Below are 17849 nucleotides of genomic sequence, written 5' to 3' on the forward strand. Positions count from 1 at the left end.
ATCACTACTTTTGTGCCTTGGGGCCATTATTGAGTAAAATGAGGTTACTTGATCACATAAGCACTGTGATACTGTGACAGTCAATCTGCAAATCAAGATGGCAACTAAGTGACTAAGAGGCAGATGGTATATCCAGTGTGGATACAGTGGACAAAAGGATGATTAAGGTCACAGGAGGGCAGGTGCGGAATTTTATCATGCTACTCAGAATGGGATGCAATTTAAAACTTATAGTTTATTTCGCGAATTTTTACCTTTAATATTTTCTGATCTCTGAAACAGTGAGAAGTGAAATGGTGGATAAGGAGGAACTACTGTATTGTCAATGTTTTCAATCATAGTTATTCTTTGAGGTGTGTAGTGGTATCTCATTGTTTTAATTTGGATTTCCTACAGAAAAGTGATAGTGAGCATTTAAAAATCTGCTTATCTATCATACGCCTATCTTCTTGATGTCTGTGTTAAAATATTTTGCCTCTTTTTAAATTCAATTGTTTCCTTATTGTTCAATTTTGTCTCTTTTTTGTATATTTTGGATATGAGAGTCATTTGTATATTTTGGATAGATGTCCTTTATTAGATACGTATTTTAAAAATATTTCCTCTCAGTCTGTTGTTTTATTATTCTCCTAACTGTCTTCTGCAGAGCAGACTTTTTAAATTTAAAAGTCTAACATCAAGTTTTTCTTTCATGCTTTTGGTGTATGTAAAAACTCATCACCATGCCTAAGGTCATGTGGGTTTTCTCTTACGTTTTCCTCTCAAAGCTCTACAGTTTTGCATTTTATATTTAAATCTGTTATCCATTTTGAGTTAATTTTTGTTTGAAGTGTAGACTTGTAAGTTTTTTACTTGAGTAACAACACAGAATAATAACATTTACTAAGATGGGAAAAAAACAGTTTGGGGATTGGAGGTAGGAATACAGTTTAGATATGGACATGTTAATATTTGAAGACCCTACTTGACAAACATATGGTTAAGTAGGAAATTGGATACAAAGAGTTTAATTCTCATATTTCCACATACCAACACTATCAGGAAGTCCAGGAGTCTGATTTATAACTTCACCAGCACCGTGAACTCTCTATTTCCCCACCTCCCTTTCCTTCCCCTACAAGTTTTCAATCCCCATTTTATGTTTTCAGGAGTTTGTTATTACTTACAATACTCTTCAAAGTATGTGTAGGGTTGGAGTTCATCATGACTAAGTCCTATTTTGGTGCTTAGTCTGTGACAGAGATGCTTTGGCTGATGAAATTTGACGTTGGTGTGTCCTATTCAAAGTATAAAATAAGGCTGGGCAGTAGTTCACATCTGTAATTCTAGCACGTTGGGAGGCCGAGGTGGGAGGATTGTTTGATGCCAGGAGTTGGAGGCTGCAGTGAGCTAAAATTGTACCACTGCATTTGCCAGGTGACTTGGAACTAAAATTTGTTCAACTCCAGTGAGACTTGCTGACATAAAAGGAGATAATATGCTTCAAGTACCTAGTGCTATGCATGGCACACAGTAGACACTCACTAAATGACTGGTTATTTCTCTTTCCCCATAGACGGGACACTGTGCACTAAACATCTGAAGACCAGTTGCTCAAGTGAAAAAGAATGACCTGATGTATTTCAGATCAATATTATGCATATAATAAAAACTATGAAATGCTAAAAGCTTAGCTGCAAAGATAAAAGGCAAGAAGCTTGTTGGTGAGGTTGTGGTAGCAACTGAATATATGAGAATAGATTGGTACAATCACTGGATTCCTATAACTCAATTAAGAGTTGGAAGTAAAGCGTAATTCTATTGCTGTTTATGTTTTAAAGTAGAAGGATAATATGTTAAATTAATAAATTAATAATAGATATTGGTATACTTATAGAAATGGATTGTCACAGTGTCTATCTTTGAGGGATTAATTGGAACAAAAAGGTATTTCATGAATTACGTAGCTCCAGAGATATCTATTAGTAGAAAAAGATTGAACATGAGAACATAAATTTCTATTTACTACACAGTGAAATAAATGTTTTATGTTAAGAGTTCATCTCATGCATCCCTGTGACATCAGTTTTCTTCCGTATCTGCCACTCTCAGTTTTATTTCCAGCTGGAATCTCTTTTCTGAGCTCCACAACTAAATAACTGTACCAACTAGACATCTCTTTTTGAATTATTCACTGGCAACTTAAATTCAGTCTGTGTAAAATTGAACTGGTGAAATTGCTCTTTAGACCTGCTCCTCCAGTGTTTCCCATCTTAGCAAATTGCACTATCATTTCCATGCAATTGCTCCAGCTGGGAACACACAAGATATCATTGACTTTTCCCTCTTTTTTATTTCGATCAGTTACTTCAAATTCTTATTATCGTCTCCAAGGCTCTGCATAAAATTCCTCACTTTTACGATTACAGTAGACTGAACCATTATAACAAAGAAATCTCCCAAAAAGTAAGGGTTCAAATAGTAGAAAATTATTTCTTTATCTTATAAAAGTTCAGGGTAGATGTTTCAGATAAACAAGTACTTGGCTCCACACTGGGATACAAACTGATGAGATCTGCAATCTCTAATACTTAGTTTCCAAGGTCATTCTGAGCATGGCCCAACAATCATCCTGAAAGAGAAAGAGCATAAATAAGCATGCATGGATATGCTTCATGAGTGAAGCAAGGAAGTGGAACATATTTCTATTCTCACTACAATGGAAAGAACTTAGTTATAAGGCACACTTCATTGCAAGGAAGACTGGGAAATGTAATGCATTTGGACGGCCGTATTTCTAGCAACTATTAAGAGGTGACAACCTGCTAGCCGCCCTCGCTTGCTCTTGGTGCATCCTCGGCCTGGCAGTCCACTCTGCCGTGCTTGAGGAGCCCTTCAGCCCACCGCTGCACTATGGAAGCCCCTCCCTTGGCTGGCCAAGGCCAGAGCCGGCTCCCTCTGCTTGCGTGGAGCTGTGGAGAGGCTGGAGCAGGAACAGGGGCTGCGTGTGGCGCTTGCAGGCCAGCGGGAGTTCCAAGTGGGTGCAGGGTGCGCGGAGTCCGCGGGCCGCCTCTTGGACCTGCCAGCCAGCACTGCCGGCCCTGGGCAGTAAGGGACTGAGCACCTTAGCAGGGCTCGGGACCTGCAACCTGCCATGCCCAAGGCCTGCCCCCCACAGCCCGCAGAGGGCTCCCACACAGTCCGAGCCTCCCCAACAGGCACCGCCCCCTGCCCCAGCGCACCCCATGGCATCCACCACGCAATGGTTGAGGAGTGCGGGTGCTGGCGTGGGACTGGTGGGCAGCTCTGCCCGCGGCCCCAGCCCCAGCGCTGGAGCCACTAGGCAAAGCCAGCTGGGCTCCTGAGTGGGGTGGGGACTTGGAGAACGTTTATGTCTCACTGGAGGATTGTAAATGCACCAGTCAGCACTCTGTCTAGCTCTGGGTTCGTGGATGCACCAATCAGCACTCTGTATCTAGCTAATCTAGTGGGGACTTGGAGAACTTTTATGTCTAGCTAAAGGATTGTAAATGCACCAGTCAGTGCTCTGTGTCCAGTTCAAGGTTTGTAAATGCACCAATCAGCACCCTGTCAAAACGGACCAATCAGCTCTCTGTAAAATGAACCAATCAGCTCTCTGTAAAATGGACCAATCAGCAGAATGTGGGTGGGGTCAGATAAGGGAATAAAAGCAGACTGAGAGCCAGTAGTGACAAGCTGTTGGGGTCTGCGTCCATGCTGTGAAGATTTGTTCTTTTGTGGAATAAATTTTGCTGCTGCTCTCTTTGCGTCCACACTGCGTTTATGAGCTGTAACACTGACCGCAAAGGTCTGCAGCTTCACACCTGAAGCCAGCGAGACCAGTAACCCACCAGAAGGAGTTTCCATGAACCCACCAAAAAGAATAAACTCTGAACACATGCGAACTTCAGAAGGAACCAACTCCGGACACACCATTTTTAAGAACTGTAACACAGTGAGTGTGCATGGCTTCATTCTTGATGTCAGCGAGACCAAGAACCCACCAATTCTTGACACACTGTGGAAGATGAGGAAAAGAACTTTGGTTAATCATTGGTAGTCTCAGCAACATTTGTTGTTTCCTTGTTTATTCTTTGTGATTCAGATACATGGGGTTTTAGTCTTTGATTGCTCATTACATCCCTAAGGACTTTGTACATGTCATTTTCTTGGTTCATATGCACTTCATCTCCACCTTGATTCAGCTGACAGTTATTATTCAGAACTAAGAATGTTTTATATTCCTGTGGAAAGTTGTTTTCCATGTAAAGAGAGAGGATTGTGCTGTGAGAATTATATTTTCAAATTTCGGATGAGAAAATGAATTTTCGAAGAGGACCAGGCCTGGAATATAGACCTTAAAAGTGTTTTGTTCGAGGGGAGTGGGACGGAAGTTTCTCAGATGGCTGCCCACATGAACACTGTCTTTCAGAGTAGTGACAGGAATTGGTGGAAGGAAAGATTACAATCCAGATACCACAGCCCTCACTAAATGTGGCATAAAGGAATAGAGGTGAGCTGACGACAGTGATGAAGATGAGCACAGAGTATAGTTCAATTTTTAGGGACTTAAATATGGAGGACTTTTTGGATGAGTATCAAGTATAATGACAATGAAACTGCAGTGGGTAAACATGAGAAAGATGAACATACCTCCTCACTTAAAAATACAGAGAATTAAAGCTTCTTTTGAGGGCTGTTTGAGCAAAATGGTATTATTAGAGGAGAAAAATGTTGTAGTTAGCGTGAAGAAGTGAAGGGGAATAGTAAAGATGTTGCATATTGTAAAGAAGTTTCTTTGAAATAGGATGGGTTTCTATGTAGTTACAGTAAAGAGGTAGAAGTAGAATTAGATACAGAATGATAAGTCTGAGAAGGAGAAGATATAAATTAGATGAAAGAGTTTGCAATGTGGGTTTTAGATCAAGAGCACTAGAAAGTCAAGGAATACAGAGAAAGATGGGAAGTACTTGAAAGAAACTAGCCTCAAGGTTCCAGCTGGGGCTTTGATGGCAAGTTGTTTTGTTGCTGCTGCAAACTCAGATCAAAACATTCTGGGGAAACTTAAGAATAAGAGGTGAATTGCCAATTAATATCTAGGGCTGCAAGAGTGAGAAGAAGTGACTAAAAATACAAATTGAAGCTCACGTAAGTGGAACAAATTTTAAAGAGGAATGGGAATTTTGAGAAAAAAGTGAGAAAAATATATAACTCTTTATTTATAAATACATATTTTGTGTTATGCACTGGCTTTGTAGCAACCAAGACAGTCTTAACATGTCCCTTAGCTTGATTAAACTTCAGACAGTCTTCGTTTGGCCTTTAAGTTTTGATCTCCCTCTGACTCCCTCCCACTAAAGAATCTAGATGGCCCAATCACAGAGGTTCCTCTCCTCCCTTTTTAAGGAGTATTTATTTCAGATATTTCACATATTCAGATATTTCAGATATAATTGCAAATTCTTCTTGTCTGTCACTTGAGATGTAAATTTTTAAACATGTCTTATCAGTTTTACTACCCTCCAGGAGTATCTTTCTCAAGGACCTAGAGCCATTCCTTTGAAATGTTATCATTAGGGAAAATAGCGACCCTATCTCTCAGTCTCTGTGGGAGAGTAAGTGCTTAATTTCAATGGGCACCGGGCTCTAAGTTGTAAAAGTGTCTCCTGTCATGAAGATAAGAGACGTTTTGCTGTTTATTTGTGAGGGCAATTAGCAGACACAGGTAGCCTATGTTCCCCCTTTCACCCCAATGCTTAAAAATCCTCCCACTCTAAAAATAAAATAAAAAAAAAAAAAATAAAAAAAAATTAAAAAAAAATTAAAAAAAAATTAAAAAAAAAAAAAATAAAATAAAATAAATAAAAAAATCCTCCCACTCTGTATTTCAGTAGAGTTGAGCACAGAGTGATTTCTGGCTCTCCCTCTTGTTGCAATAGACTTGAGTAAAGTCTTCCTTTCCTGTTTGACTTTGATGCAGCTTTTGCTTTGACAGTAGCTTATAACGAGTTTATTTTTCATTTCCCTGAAGACAAATATTTCATCCTGACCTCCAGGGCACTATTTGGTGCTGGCTGATGGTGATGTGGCAGCTGGAGATGTAGCATAATGATCCAAAATCGGGCCCTTTTAAAAAACCAAAAGCACATACTTCTAAAATGGAATCAATTACATATTTACTTATGTCTGCTTATTATACCCTAGATATAAACCCCAAGGAGGCAGCAGTATATCATGAATTAGAGCATAAGTTTTTCATCAAAGATCAAAACTGAGTTTTCATCTTTCTCTTGCTATTTATGTAACTTAGGTGGGTTATAGACCTCTTTAAGCTTCATTTTACTCGTTTGCAAAATATGAATATAATACACTATGATGTTACATATAACGCATAACTTAAGCACCTGGTTATTGCACAAATTAAATATGTGTAAAGCACTTAGCACAGCATAACAGATAGTTATAGTTTTTCTTTTTATAGGTAATATTGTTGTTATTACTATTATTTCTTTAAGGACAGGGTTCAAATCTATCTAATAGTATCCACTCACATGCTCACAAATATTTAATGATTAAATTATTTTTCAAATAATACCTAGTACATATATACAATATATAAGTGGAAGCAAACATATGGGATGGAAATTAATGTCTGTTGAAGATTGTCTGAGTAGCAGTTATAGTCTATCAAATATCTAAATCACAGCTTCAAGCATGTGTTCTGAGACAAAAATTCCAAGCAGAAGCTTCCTAATGACCACCTTAGTCCCCACTGAGCACACCTTTAATATATTTTATAATGTATGTTATGCCAACTTTTGCCTTTGTGAACACAGTAAAGACAGTCACAGTCAAGAATTGGCTAAAAGACTGATTTGTCATTTATGGAAAAATACAAAGGTGAGGGTGACTTTCAGAGGAAATACGCATCATTAGTAGTGCCCTCTGGCAAATACAAGAGAATTTCTCAGAGACCCACTTGGAAGAAAGTTCAATCATGGCATTGGATGACTCAGTGAAAGGTGGAAGGCCAATATTCGTAGTTCAAATGAAAACATCTACTGCTCTTAACTTTGGAAATATTCTGTTTCATTCTTAAAAGCCTAGGGAAATAATAATTCTATACCTACTTTTCCTATTTTTCTGTGAAAATAGTTTCTATAAATTTTAATGGGCTTAGAAACTTTTCTCTGAATGATCAAATGTCCTAAGCTATTTCAAATCATTTTTACCCTGCCCTTGGACAGGCAACAGGTTACTTTGGAAAAATCAAGTCTTTAGGGAATTGACAGAAAAAATGTTTTTTTCTTTTGTGGGGGTAGATCCTGAGGCTTCTGAGCATCTATAATTCCTTATGATAAATATCCTATTATTTCTATTTCTCTAGAGAACTCAGACTGATACATATTCTAAGTATAAATCTTGGTTGATGATCTGTTCATTTCACTAGTCATGTATTTCTTTATTGCTCTGCTTGAAGCCGGCTTAAACAACTAGTTTTTTCAAAAGTAATTTGTTATAATACGTATTTGCACAGAAAGAAAATGTTTGAAAAATTATCAAGGGAGAGCTAAATCATTTCAGGAGCCACACTTATGATGACATGTGATATAATTACAGAAAATAAAATACTTGATTGAAGTACTTGATGTGGGGGTAGTATATTATCAACAATATCAAACTTTTCTTCACTTCTGATGAAAATTAACCATATCTTGCTATATTTCTTGGTATTAGCTCTGAAATGAAAAGTCATTTGAAAAGGTATTGCAAATTCAAGTTAATGAAAAAGATATTGAAAATATAATTTATGTGTGCATGAGCTGCTGATAATTAGATAAAATAACACCTTCGTACCAAACACATTCTTTTTTCCCTTCTTACCAAACACATTCTTTTTTCCACTAGCAGAAATTAAATGTAAAAATAAGTGCTTTCTTCTACTTTTATTTACTAAACTACTTCACAGTCTTCTGCCATGCCAATGTCACCTTGCCTGATGCTATTTCCCCTATATTATTACATTTGTCTTCTCCCAAGTGTGGCATCAGTACTGATTTGCTACCCAACAGCCACTCCCTGTCCTATTCTAATTACTCATTTATATCAATATATTGAATATATTGCAGCCTCTTTTGAAGTTACCAGTGCTCAGGTGACCAGTTGGAGCCAACGGATATAAGAAAAACTCTGCTATTGAACATCTGGCCAAGATTTTTTTTTCTTCCCGATAAAGGAAAAGAAATAGAAACCAAATTTTCTCATTATACTTTGAGCTAACTCCATAATATAGCAACCAAAGGCGATGTGCCTAAGGATGAAAACCAACAGCTAGGGATAGAACCATAAAAAAAAAAAAAAAAGAAAAGAAAAGAAACTGGACTCTTGATGACAATGTTGAACCTTCAAACCAACCTTAGGACCAGATACATATGGGTTTTCTTTATCTTGAAGCCGAATGCACTGAATCACAAGCACTTCTGTTTTTCCTTTCTGAGAGATCTGGGCATTATATAAAAATCTCTTATTCAAGAGATGCCTCTCTAGTGTTTGAAACATTGCTGCCCTCTCTGGATTCTCAGGACATGCTCTGATGAGGGCCAGCCATCCTCCTGACTCTGCATCCCAAGCATTTGGCAAGTGCTGCTCAGAAAGTACCCATGAGTGATGGTTCAATGAAAGGATGTTTGAATGTTGACAACCAGCAGGATCCACTGGGCTCTTCCACCGGATGAAATAATAAATAACCCAAAGTGAGCAGCTCAGATGAGCTAGAACACTGCCTAAAATTATCCTGAAAACCCCTGAACTAGAAAGTGAAAAAAAATTAGCTAGTGAAGAGAGCACGGGAGAGTCAAGTGAGCCCATGCACGTTGGGTCTGAGGACAAGGGGCGACAGAACAGCACACAGGGTGGAGAACACACACAGCCAAAAGACATGGGGAGGCTCTAAATTCTTAGGAAGCACGTTGCTTCTAAAGTCTCAGGATGGCCAGTGGCTCTTGGTGATTTTAGTGTCATGGTGACCATGACACCACAGCTCAGTGCTGTGTGGGAGTCATGCCCTATGTGCCTAGTGTCTCCTTTATGCTATTGCATCCACACATTGGAGCTCCTCAGGGCTGAGGTGCTCCCTCTGACACCAAAATCACTGCCCAGAACAGCATCTGTTGTGGTAGTGAGAAGTGCATACTCGACAAATGGGGAAAGATTTCTATTTGTTAAAAATTTCTCTTTGTTAAAAAAGATTTCTCTGGAATGAACATGAGAAATTAACATTGGTGCTCATTTTCTTGGGCAGGGGAGGAAAACAGGGAACAGGGTTGAGGACAGACCACTGTGCACCTTTTCAAACTGCAAAATTTTACAATATGAATATGATGCCCATTCATAGTAAGTGAGTTTGAAGTAACTGAAGTGGAAGCAACACTGAGTGCCTGGGCAGGCAGTGCTGGTGTCTGGTGAGGAAGAAGGAGAGTACAGAGAGGTGAGCCCTCAGAGTCCCATGCAGTCTGCTGTAGACCAAGCTCAGAAGCAGATCTGACCTGACCCACAGCTCACAGGGGAGCAGAATGGCCATGACCAACAACTGAGACTGGGGGAATACTCAGAATAAGCAAAAGGGAAAATGTGGAGGATGTACCATGCCAGGTCCAAAACTGACATACAGAATGTTTTCAACTGTGAAATGAATTAATGCCAGAATATTTTGTTTCCTGATAACTCTCATTCTATTATTTGACTCACAATCAAACTTGGTAGTGCTTTAAATGTAGATTTGTTAGTAACAATGAAAAAAGAGATAAGCAGCATGTGGTACTAAGAAAGATTATTTGGGTGTATCCAGATAACAGAGGAATTCAAAATAAATAACATAATCAGAGACTTCATCATTTCTAAGGAAACAGAGCTTTGATTTTTAAAATTACTTCTTTTGTTTTAATCATTTGAATAGAAAAATATAGTGCTTGAAATTTCTAAAAATTTTAAATGTTCAATTAGTTACACTGAAACAATATTTCTCTCATGCAATCTGTGAATGCTGAAAATCATCAAGCTAAAAAGCTTATAAATACTTATTCCTAAGAGGGCTTTGTATATTAATCCTCATCCTTGGAAAACAACCAGGGAAGGACCAGGCTCAGTAGAAAAGCAGGGGCCAGCACACCACCGCCCTCCTGCAGGGAGCACACAGAGAGAGCCTCCTGCAAGCTGGAGCTTGAGGTCTAGAGAGAGGCGGTGGCCAGCGTGACACACGCTGCCCACCATGGGGACAGGGGCCATGCAAGCACTAAAGGTGGTGGGCCTGGAGCAGCTGAGTCCAACAGGGCACCTGGAGGCCTGGGGAAGGGTTCGGGCTTGCTCAGGTTATGAGATCAAGACCTTTTTCAATCCCTATGTCCTTCATTGGGAAGAGACCTGTGGAAGCATCTGGACCTGGCCCTACAGGGATGTGGGTGGCACAGTTAGACTATCATACTAGCTCTGGCCAAAAACACTAGAAACAAGTGAATCAGCACAGGCAGAGACGTGGCAGAAGACCACGCAGGGGACCTGGTCACCACTTCCTTTTTTTTTTTTTTTTTTTGAGACAGAGTCTCACTGTTGCCCAGCCTGGAGTGCAGTGGCGCGATCTCAGCTCACTGCAAGCTCTGCCTCCTGGGTTCATGCCATTCTCCTGCCTCAGCCTCCCGAGTAGCTGGGACTACAGGCGCCTACCACCATGCCTGGCTAATTTTTTGTATTTTTAGTAGAGATGGGATTTCACCGTGTTAGCCAGGATGGTCTCGGTCTCCTGACCTCGTGATCCGCCTGCCTCGGCCTCCCAAAGTGCTGGGATTACAGGCGTGAACCACTTTCAAACTCTCCCAAATGATCAAGAGATCACTTATTAGGATCTCACTGTTAAGAGTAAAAAGAGCTAATTTTATGAGAATAATTAGAAAAATCAGAAGTAAATAATGCTTAAACAGAACCTAAAACTGTAACAAGACCACTGGGCTTTTAGTGTGGCTTTTAGTCTTGACACAAATTAAGGGAACGTTATTGCTTAGAGAACTCACAGGGGCCTCACTTGGCCTTCTGCAAGCAAATTCTTCTTGGACAAAGTAGGCTTTTCCACAAATCTGTCTTTTAGCAATATTCTAACAAACTGCAGTAAAATTGCCTTGCACAAACTATCACAACTCCACAACAATGCAGCCTTACAATGGGTCAGGCACTGCACATCAGTGCTTCAAAGATGTGTGTCCTTTTGATACGGCAATTATGTCTAGAAATTTATCTGAGGAAGTAACCAGGGAAGCGAAAATATGTAGGTTCACAGATGCTCATCACAGTGTCACTTTGAGTACCAAAGTGGAAACTTAAAACTGTAGGATAATTCAAGAGATGTTGCTTTAACCTCTCTACCTTACTTCCTCCCCTGGATTCCTTAAGAAACAGAAAAAGAGCAATTTCTCATAAGAAAAATATATACACATACAAAAAACTTACTGATATGGGAAGATGTCCCCTTCATGTGAGGTGTGCACCACAGTCTACCACAGTGTGCCATTATAGCTCCTTCTTTTGTTATGAGCAAAATTAGTGTGGCTGGTCACAGTAAACATCTGGAAGAGCCCATAGAGTTGGTGATGTGTTTATTATCTTTTGGTGGAAGGAAAACAAATCATCTTTATATTCTTTACATTTTCTATATTTTCAGAACTTATGCAAATAGTGTATATAACCCAGAAATGAAAATAAACAAAATAAAACACAACAAGGTATGTATGTGCAAATGTGTTCTAAATGTTATGAGGTCCCAATTCCACTGATGAGGATTCCTAGTGTAAGAAAGCTCCTAGGGAGGGAGGGCTAGCAAGATGGCTGAATAGGAAGAGCTCCAGTCTGCAGCTCCCAGCGAGATCAATGCAGAATGTGGGTGATTTATGCATTTCCAATTGAGGTACCCAGCTCATCTCACTGGGACTGGTTATACAGTGGGTGCAGCCCACAGAGAGTGAGGCAAAGCAGGGTGGGGCATCACCTCACATGGGAAGCACAAGGGGTTGGAGAACTCCTCCCCTAGCCAAGGGAAGCCATGAAGGACTGTGCAGTGAGGAATGGTGCATTCCGTCCCAGATACTATGCTTTTCCCATGGTCTTCGCAACCCGTAGACCAGGAGATTCCCTGAGGTGCCTACACCACCAGGGCCCTGGGTTTCAAGTCTAAAACTAGGCGTCCATTTGAGCAGACACCAAACTAGCTGCAGGAGGTTTTTTTTTTTAATACCCCCATGGCTCCTAGAACACCAGCGAGACAGAACCATTTTCTCCCCTGGAAAGGGGGCTTAAGCCAGGAAGCCAAGTGTTCTAGCTCAGCAGATCCCACCCTATTGGAGCCCAGCAAGCTAAGATCTACTGGCTGGAAATTCTCACTGCCAGCACAGCAGTAAGAAGTTGACCTGGGATGCTAGAGCTTGTTGATGGTGGTGGGGTGAGGGGCGGGGGGGTGGTCTTCCACCATTACTGAGGCTTGAGTAGGCAGTTTTCCTCTCACAGTGTAAACAAAACCCTTGGGAAGTTTGAACTGGGGGGGAGCCCAACGCAGCTCGGCAAAGATGCTATAGCCAGTCTTCCTCTCTAGATTCCTCCTCTATGGGCAGGGCATGTCTGAAAGAAAGGCAGCAGCCCCAGTCAGGGGCTTATAGATAAAACCCCCATCTCCCTGGAACAGGGGACCTGGGGGAAGGGGCAGCTGTGGGCACAGCTTCAGCGGACTTAAACATTCCTGCCTGCCAGCTCTGAAGAGGGCAGCGGATCTCCCAGAACAGCACTCGAGCTCTGCTAAAAACAGACTGCCTCCTCAAGTGGGTCCCTGACCCGCGTGCCACCTGACTGGGAGACATCTCCCAGCAGGGGTCGACAGACACCTCATACAGGAGAACTCTGGCTGGCACATGGCAGGTGCCCCTCTGGGATGAAGCTTCCAGCGGAGGGAACAGGCAGCAATCCTTGCTGTTCTGTAGCCTCTGCTGGTGTTACCCAGGAAAACAGGGTCTGGAGTGGACCTCCAGCAAACTCCAGCAGACCTGCAGCAGAGGGGTGTGACTGTTAGAAGGAAAACTAACAAACAGAAAGGAATAGCACCAACATCAACAAAAACGACATCCACCCAAAAAAAAAACATCTGAAGGTCACCAACATCAAAGAAGAAAGTTAGATAAATCCACGAAGATAGGGAAAAAACCAGCTCAAAAAAGCTGAAAATTCCAGAAACCAGAATTCCTCTTCTTCCCTCAAAGGATCACAACTCCTCAACAGCAAGGGAACAAAACTGGACAAAAAATGAGTTTGATGAACTGATAGAAGTAGGCGTCAGAAGGTGGGTAATAACAAACTCCTTTGAGCTAAAGGAACATGTTCTAACTCAATGGAAGGAAGCTAAGAAACTTGAAAAAATTGAGAGGAATTACTAACTAAAATAACCAGTTTGGAGAAGAACATAAATGACCTGATGGAGCTGAAAAACACAGCACGAGAACTTCATGAAGCATACACAAGTATCAGTAGCCAAATCGATCAAGCAGAAGAAAGGATATCTGAAATTGAAGATCAACTTAATGAAATAAAGAGTGTAAACAAGATTAGAGAGCAAAAGAATGAAAAGGAACAAACAAAGTCTTCAATAAATATGGGGCTATGTGAAAAGACCAAAGCTAGGTTTGATTAGTGTACCTGAAAGTGACGGGGAGAATGAAACCAAGTTGGACCACACTCTTCAGGATATCATCCAGGAAAACTTCCCCAACATAGCAAGACAGACCAACATTCAAATTCAGGAAATACAGAGAACACCACAAAGTTACTTCTCAAGAACAGCAACCCCAAAACACATAATCATCAGATTCATCAAGGTTGAAATGAAGGAAAAAATGTTAAGGGCAGCCAGAGAGAAAGGTCGGGCTACTAACAAAGGGAAGTTCATCAGACTAACAGTGGATCTATCTACAGAAACCCTACAATTCACAAGAGAGTGGAGGCCATTATTCAACATTCTTAAAGAAAAGAATTTTCAACCCAGAATTTCATAACCAGCCAAACTAATCTTCATAAGAGGAGGAGAAATAAAATCCTTTACAAACAAACAAATGCTGAGAGGTTTTGTCACCACCAGGCCTGCCTTACAAGAGCACCTGAAGGAAACACTAAATATGGAAAGGAAAAACTGGTAGCAGCTATGCACAAACATACCAAATTTTAAAGACCACTGACACTATGAAGAAACTGCATCAACTAATGGGAAAAATAACCAGCTTAGCGTCATAATGACAGGATCAAATTTACACATAACAATATTAACCTTAAATGTAAATGGGCTAAATGCCCCAATTAAAAGACACAGACTGGTAAATTGGGTAAAGAGTCAAGACCATCAGTGTATTGTATTCAAGAGACACATCTCATGTGCAGAGATACACATAGGCTCAATAAAAAGAGATGGAGGAATATTTACCAAGTAAATAGAAAGAAAAAAAAAAAAAAAAGCAGGGGTTGCAATCCTAGTCTCTGATAAAACAGACAACAAAGATCCAAAAAGACAAAGAAGACTGTTACATAATGGTAAAAGAATCAATGCAACAAGAAGAGCTAACTATCCTAAATATATATGCACCCAATACAGGAGCACCCAGATTCATAAAGCAAGTTCTTAGAGACCTTGAAAGAGACTTAAAGTCTCCTACTATTATTGTGTGGGAGTCAAACACCCCACTGTCAATGTTAGATAGATCAATGAGACAGAAAATTAACAAGGATATTCAGGACTTGAACTCAACTCTGGACCAAATGCACCTAATAAGACATCTACAGAACTCTCCATGCCAAATCAACAGAATATACATTCTTTTCAGCACTATATTACACTTATTTTTAAATTGACCACCTAATTGAAAGTGAAACACTGTTCAGCAATTGAGAAAGAATGGAAATCATAACAGTCTCTCAGATCACAGTGCAATCAAAGTAGAACTCAGGATTAAGACACTCACTCAAAACCACATGATTATATGGAAACTGAACAATCTGCTCCTGAATGACTACTGGGTAAATAACGAAATTAAGACAGAAATAAATAAGTTACTTGAAACCAATGAGCAAAAACACATAGTGTACCAGAATCTCTGGGACATAGCTATAATGGTATTTAGAGGAAAATTTATAGCACCAAATGTCCACAGGAGCAAGAGGGAAAGATCTAAAATTGACACGCTAACGTAACAATTAAAAGAACTAGAGAAGCAAGAGCAGATGAAATCGAAAGCTAGCAGAAAACAAGAAATAACTAAGATCAGAACAGAACTAAAGGAGAGAGACATGAAAAACTCTTCAAAAAATCAATGAATCCAGGAACTGATTTTTTGAGATTAACACAATAGATAGACCACTAGCCACACTAATAAAAAAAAGAGAGAAGAATCAAATAGACACAATAAAAAATGTTAAAGGGGATATCACCTCTGATCTCACAGAAATACAAACTACCATCAGAGAATACTGTAAACACCTCTATGCAAATAAACTAGAAAATCTAGAAGAAATGAATAAATTCCTGGACACATACACCCTCCCAAGACTAACCCAGGAAGAAGTCAAATCCCTGAATAGACGAATAACAAGTTCTGAAATGGAGGCGTTAATTAATAGCCTACCAACCAAAAAAAGCCCAACACCCGATGGATTCACAGCTGAATTCCACCAGAGGTACAAAGAGGAGCTGGTACAATTCCTTCTGAAACTATTCCAAACAATAGGAAAAGAGGGAATCCCCCCTAACTCATTTTATGAGGCCATCATCATCCTAATATCAAAACCTAGTGGAGACACAACAAAAGAAGAAAATTTGAGGCCAATATCCCTGATGAACATCAATATGAAAATCCTCAATAAAATACTGGCAAACCAAATCCAACAGCACATCAAAAAGCTTATCCACCACGATCAAGTTGGCTTCATCCCTGGGATGCAAGGCTGGTTCAGCATAGACAAATCAATAAATATAATTCATCACATAAACAGAACCAGTGACAAAAACCACATGATTATCTCAATAGATGCAGAAAAGGCCATCGATAAAATTCAACATCCCTTCATGCTAAAAACTCTCAGTAAATTAGATATTGACGAAACGTATCTCAAAATAATAAGATAACATTTGTCATGTTATTTATGACAAACCTATAGCCAATATCATACTGAATGGGCAAAAGCTGGAAGCATTCCCTTTGAAAACCAGCACAAGTAAAGGATGCCCTCTGTCTTCACTCCTATTCAACATAGTATTGGAAGTTCTAGCCAGGGTAATCAGGCAAGAGAAAGAAATAAAAGGTATTCAAATAGGAAGTCAAATTATCTCTGTTTGCAGACAACATGATTTTATATTTAGAAAACCCCATGGTCTCTGCCCAAAATCTCCTTAAACTGATAACCAACTTCAGCGAAGTCTCAGGATACAAACTCAATGCACAAAAACCACAAACATTCCCAATTATAGACAAACAGAGAGCAAAATCATGAGTGAACTCCCACTTACAATTGCTACAAAGAAGATGAAATACCTAGGAATACAACTTACAAGGGATGAGAACGACCTCTTCAAGGAGAACTACAAACCGCTGCTCAAGGAAATAAGAGAGGACACAAACAGAAAAAAATTCCATGCTCATGGATAGGAACAATCAATATCATGAAAATAGCCATACTACACAAGTAATTTATAGATTCAATGCTATCCCCATCAAGCTACCTTTGACTTTCTTCACCAAATTAGAAAAAACAACTTTAAATTCATATGGAACCAAAAAGAGCCCATATAGCCAAGGCAATCCTAAGCAAAAGGAACAAAGCTGGAGACATCACACTACCTGACTTCAAATTATACTACAAGACTACACTAGCCAAAACAGCATGGCACTGGTACCAAAACAGATATATAGACCAATGGAACAGAACAGAGGCCTCAGAAATAGCGCCACACATGTACAACCACATGATCTTTGACAAAACTGACAAAAACAAGCAATGGAGAAAGGATTCCCTATTTAATAAATGGTATTGGGAAAACTGGCTAGCCATATGCAGGAAACAGAAGCTGGACCTTCTCCTTACACCTTATAGAGAAATTAACTCAAGATGGATTAAAGACTTAAATGTAAGACCTAAAACCATAAAAAACCTAGAAGAAAACCTAGGCAATACCATTCAGGACATAGGCATGGGCAAAGACTTCATGACTAAAACACCAAAAGTGGTGGCAATGAAAGCAAAAAACGACAAATGCGATCTAGTTAAACTAAAGAGCTTCTGCACAGCAAAAGAAACTATCATCAGAGTGAACAGGTAACCTACAGAATGGGAGAAAATTTTTGCAATCTATCCATCTGACAAAGGGCTAATATTGAGAATTAAACCAATTTACAAGAAAGAAACAAACAACCCCACCAAAAAGTGGGCAAGGGATATGAACAGACACTTCACAAAAGAAGATATTTATGTGGCCAGCAAACATATGAAAAAAAGCTCATCATCACTGGTAATTAGAGAAATGCAAATCAAAACCACAATGAGATACCATCTCACGCCAGTTAGAATGGCGATCATTAAAAAGTCAGGAAACAACAGATGCTGGATAGGATGTGGAGACATAGGAATGGTTTTAAACTGTTGGTGGGAATGTAAATTAGTTCAACTATTGTGGAAGACAGTGTAGTTATTGCTCAAGGATCTAGAACCAGAAATACCTTTTTTTTTTTTTTTTTTTTGAGACAGAGTCTTGCTCTGTCGCCCAAGCTGGAGTGCAGTGGCCG

This window comes from Trachypithecus francoisi, unplaced genomic scaffold, assembly GCF_009764315.1.
Source record: "Trachypithecus francoisi isolate TF-2019V2 unplaced genomic scaffold, Tfra_2.0 Lachesis_group1, whole genome shotgun sequence".
In the NCBI taxonomy this organism is placed as follows: domain Eukaryota; kingdom Metazoa; phylum Chordata; class Mammalia; order Primates; family Cercopithecidae; genus Trachypithecus; species Trachypithecus francoisi.